This window comes from Pagrus major, chromosome 22, assembly GCF_040436345.1.
Source record: "Pagrus major chromosome 22, Pma_NU_1.0".
Lineage (NCBI taxonomy): Eukaryota > Metazoa > Chordata > Actinopteri > Spariformes > Sparidae > Pagrus > Pagrus major.
In genome coordinates this window covers 11,364,916-11,370,371 of record NC_133236.1, presented here as the reverse complement: position 1 = coordinate 11,370,371, position 5,456 = coordinate 11,364,916, and positions in this window count along the sequence as shown.

Genomic DNA, 5,456 nt, shown 5'->3' with positions numbered 1-5,456 from the left:
GTGCTCTTCATACCAAGTGAGTGGTTTACTACAGCATATAAGATGGATAACAAAGGAAACACGGAGGATAAGCACAATGCTCCATCTCAGCCAGCATCTGTTAAATCGCATGTGACCAGGTCAGACGTTGCTTCATCTACTAGTTCCAGCAAATCGGCTAGTTTAGTAGCAGCTAAAGCACGTGCCAAGGCTGAGGCAGCTCGTGCCCGCTCCACCTTTGTTAAAAGAGAAACCGAGCTCATGGTCGAAAAGGCTCAGCTGAAAGTAGAGGAGGTGCGGATGGAGGCAGCTTTAACTGCATTGAGGCAAGAAGGAGAAGTTGCAGCTGCAGAAGCTGAAGCAGAGATTTTGGAAGCAGCAGTAGCAGAAATGGACTCTAAAGCAGGTTCGCTGGTCTTTGCTGGTATCCCACGTGACTCCAGAGAGAAAAGAACAAGCGACTATGTTGAGTGTCACTCTAAAATGCATTCTAGTCACCAGTCGTTGCTTCATCCTGAAGGTAATACTGCACCTGATCACCTGATTCATGGAGCTCCTTCAGCTCTTCCACTCCAAGACAGCATGCATTATCCTACTCACATGGCTGGGGATGGTCTGAACGTCACTCCTTCTTCTGTCAAGCACCACACTAGCTACTCAGAAGTACGTAGCAAGAAGCAGCCTGCTGTCCAACGTCCAATCGAGACCCAGTCACACAGTTTGTCTCCCATGAGGGGACCTCAGACACATGCAACTCCGCGCAAGACGCAGACGCCACAGCCGTATGTGACTGACCATACAGGTATGAATGACTTCGCTATTTATATGGCTCGACGTGAACTCGTGACCTCTGGGTTGATCAAGTTTGACGACAAACCAGACAACTACTGGGGATGGAAATCAACCTTCACAAACGCCATACATGGACTGAGACTTACCTACAACGAAGAGCTTGACCTCCTAGCGAAGTGGCTGGGTCCTCGGTCATCAGAACAGGTCATGAGAATTAGAGCAGTTAATGTCAGTGACCCTGAGGCTGGGCTCAGGATGGCCTGGATGCGTCTGGAGGAATGTTATGGTTCCCCTGAAACGATTGAGAAGGCTCTTTTGGACAAGCTTGAGAGGTTCCCCAGGATTGGAAACAAAGATCCGCTGAAACTGAGAGAACTTGGTGATCTGCTTCAGGAGTTGGAGTCAGCGAAACTAGAAGGTTACTTACCTGGACTTGCTTATTTGGATACATCTCGGGGTGTTAATCCAATAGTGGAGAAATTGCCGTATGCACTCCAGGAGAAGTGGATATCACATGGCAGCTCATACAAGATGCAGAATCAAGTTCAGTTTCCACCATTCTCATTCTTTGTGAACTTTGTCTCCAGAGAGGCTCAGGTTCGCAATGATCCAAGTTTCACACTCAGCTCATCCAACACTGCACCAGTGAAGACAGACAATACTGTGAAGAGGTATGCTACATCTAGAGGCCAGGTTTCATCACACAAAACAGAGATTACACCAATACCTTACACCAAAGCTGTAGAGACCCTCAGCAGCAACCTGGATGTCAACAGACAGTGCCCGATTCACAAGAAGCCTCATCCGCTCAAACGATGCAGAGGCTTTCGAGCTAAGCCAATGGAAGAACGCAAAGCATTTCTCAGGGAGTGTGGAGTTTGTTTTAGATGCTGTGCGTCAACTGATCACATGGCTAAGGAATGCAAAATGATCATTGAATGCAAAGAGTGTGACAGCAATAAACATGTGGCTGCACTTCATCCAGGACCGGCTCCTTGGACAGCTAAAGAGCCAGACTCAGAGCATGGCGGGGAGCAAAGGCGAGAAGGATCTCCTGACATAATCTCCAAATGCACAGAAGTGTGTGGCGAAGCCAACACATCTCGCTCATGCTCCAAAATCTGTCTCATAAAGGTGCATTCAAAGGAACAGCCAAACAGATCAATCAAAGTCTATGCTGTACTCGATGACCAGAGTAACAGGTCTCTCGCTCGGTCCGAGTTCTTTGACTTGTTCAACCTTGCAGGCTCAGATTCTCCTTACACTCTTCGCACATGTGCTGGAGTCACAGAGATGTCAGGAAGAAGAGGAACTGGCTTCATCGCACAGCCTTTGGATGGAAGTCTCAGTGTGCCTCTTCCCACTCTCATAGAGTGCAACCATATGCCCGACGACAGGTCGGAAATACCTACTCCCGCGGCTGCAAAACACCACTCTCACCTCAAGCCTATCGCTCACCTGATTCCTGAGCTCGACCCCGATGCACAGATTCTCCTGCTCCTCGGCCGGGATATCTTACAAGTGCATAAGGTAAGAGACCAGTGTAATGGGCCAAACAACGCCCCTTATGCCCAAAAACTTGACCTTGGCTGGGTTGTAGTGGGAGAAGTCTGTTTAGGTGCAGCACACAGGCCTAAGGGAGCCAGCACATACCGGACTCATGTTTTGGAGAATGGACGCCACTCTCATTTTTATCCATGTCCCAACCACCTGGTTTTGAAAGAAACATTCTCAGTTGGTCCAAGCAACAGACCTCACAGCTGTAAAAACCTGGGTCGCTTTCATTCCAATGACAGCCCAGTTCAGAACAGTGGAGATCATTCACTGGGAAGCAAGATCTTCGAGAGAACAGAAGATGACAACAAAGTCGCTCCATCCATTGAGGACAGACAGTTTATTCAGCTGATGAACAGAGAGATGTTTATGAATGATGCTAACAGTTGGGTGGCCCCACTTCCCTTTCGCACACCAAGGCCACGGCTCCCCAACAACAGAGAGCAAGCTCTCACCCGCTTCACCAGCCTTTGCCGTACTCTTGAGAAGAAGCCTGACATGAAGAGTCATTTTTTGGCTTTCATGCAGAAAATCATGGACCAAGATCACGCTGAACTAGCGCCACCTCTGCATGATGGAGAAGAATGCTGGTACCTTCCCAGTTTTGGTGTGTATCATCCACGCAAGCCCGACCAAATCCGGGTCGTGTTCGACTCCAGCGCTTCGCATCAAGGCACCTCACTTAACGATGTACTGCTAACAGGTCCAGATTTAAACAACAGCTTGCTGGGAGTACTGATGCGGTTTAGGCGTGAGCAGGTAGCCATCATGGCAGATATTGAGCAAATGTTCCATAGCTTCGTTGTCAGGGAGGATCATCGTAACTTCCTCAGATTCCTGTGGTTCAAAGACAACGATACCACCAAAGAAGTTGTGGAATATAGGATGAAAGTCCATGTGTTTGGCAATCGGCCTTCTCCAGCAGTTGCTATCTATGGGCTATGCCGAGCAGCACTACATGGGGAAGAAGAGTTTGGCGAAGAGGCAAAGCAGTTCATATACAGAGACTTTTACGTCGACGACGGACTGACGTCACTGCCGTCTGCAAGCGCAGCCATCGACCTGCTGAGAGCAGCCCAAGAGATGCTTGCCATCTCCAACCTGAGGCTCCATAAAATAGCATCAAACTGCTCAACTGTCATGCAGGCATTTCCATCAACAGACCATGCAAAGGATTTGAGAGACCTCGATTTGGACACCAACTTACCTCCTGTGCAACGCAGTCTTGGTTTAAGTTGGGACCTAGTGAAGGATGCTTTCACGTTCCGTGTTGGGAACAGTGAAAAACCATTCACACGCAGAGGAGTGCTTGCAACCATTAACAGCCTTTTCGATCCACTTGGTCTGGTTGCTCCTGTGATCATCCAAGGAAAGCACTTATTACGACAGCTCACTAGCGATGTCAGCGACTGGGACGCTCCTCTCTCAGCGGACAAGGAGATGGACTGGATTGTCTGGAGAGACTCACTCCAAAGTCTAGAACAGCTTGAAATCTCTCGAGCCTACACCGCTACCTGTCTCTCTACTGCACAACATACAGAAGTCCACGTCTTTTCAGATGCTTCTGTTAAGGCCATTGCAGCAGTGGCATATCTCAAGGTGACTGATGGTGAAGGAAGGTGCCACGTAGGTTTCATCATAGGGAAAGCCAAGTTGGCCCCAACATCGGCCCATACTGTTCCCAGGCTTGAGTTAGGAGCTGCCGTCCTGGCAGTGGAGATTGCTGAGCTGGTTGTGAACGAGCTAGACATCGACCCCAACAATTTTCAATTCTATACCGACAGCAAGGTCGTGTTGGGATACATCTATAATGAAACCAGAAGGTTCTATGTGTACGTCAGCAACCGAGTGGAACGAATAAGGAAATCCACACGTCCAGAGCAGTGGCGTTATGTTCCGACCACCCAGAACCCTGCAGATATTGCCACCAGGTCAGTGCCTGCAGCTCGACTCACAGACACCATCTGGCTCACAGGTCCGGCGCTTCTGACACACTCTGTAGAGACCAACACCACTGAGGACGCCTATGACCTCATAGAACCGGACACAGACGTGGAGGTTCGATGCCACTCCACCACAGCAGTAGAATCTCACAAAGGCCTCGGTTCGCATCGTTTTGAAAGATTTTCAACATGGCGATCTCTTCTTAAAGGTATGACCTCTCTCATCCATGTTGTTCAGTCCTTTGGGTCAAAGAAAGACAGCGCCAAACAAGAATGCAGGGGTTGGCATCACTGTACCAAGCCTCATACAGCTGATGCATTGGCACAAGCAAAGGCTGTCATCATTGAATGTGTGCAAAAAGAAGCATACAAAGCTGAAGTGTCTTGTTTGGAGAAAGGGGAAGTCATTCCTAAGAACAGCCCCCTGGGAAAGCTCAACCCTATCCTTGATGAAAAACAACTCCTGCGGATAGGAGGTCGGCTCCAGCACGCTCCACTCGACATAGACGAGAAACACCCGCTCGTCATTCCTGGCCGCAGCCATGTTGCTACTTTACTCATAAACCACTACCATGAAAGAGTCAAACATCAAGGTAGAGTCTTCACTGAGGGAGCAATCCGTACAGCCGGCATCTGGATCATTGGAGCAAGAAAATGCATCACTAGAATTCTGCGAAAATGTGTCACATGCAACAAACTTCGTGGCAAGTTATCAGAACAGAAAATGGCAGATCTACCATCAGACCGTCTCAGCATGGAACCACCTTTTACAAACGTAGGCCTGGACGTGTTCGGCCCTTGGACCATCTCCACTCGTCGTACACGAGGAGGGGCAGCGAACAGTAAAAGGTGGGCGGTACTCTTTACATGCCTTAGCATACGTGCTGTGCATATTGAGCTTATAGAGTCAATGGACACATCAAGCTTTATTAATGCTCTACGACGCTTCTTTGCTGTGCGTGGTCCTGCAAAGGTAATTCGGTCCGACTGCGGCACAAACTTTAAAGGAGCCTGCAAAGAGCTGCAAATCCTCCTGCAAGATGAGAGTGATATATCAAAATATCTTGGTGAGGAAGGATGCATGTGGTTGTTTAACCCACCCCACTCTTCCCATATGGGAGGAGTATGGGAGAGAATGATCGGAGTTTCAAGACGGATCCTCGACTCTATGCTATCCCAGGTCAGCCC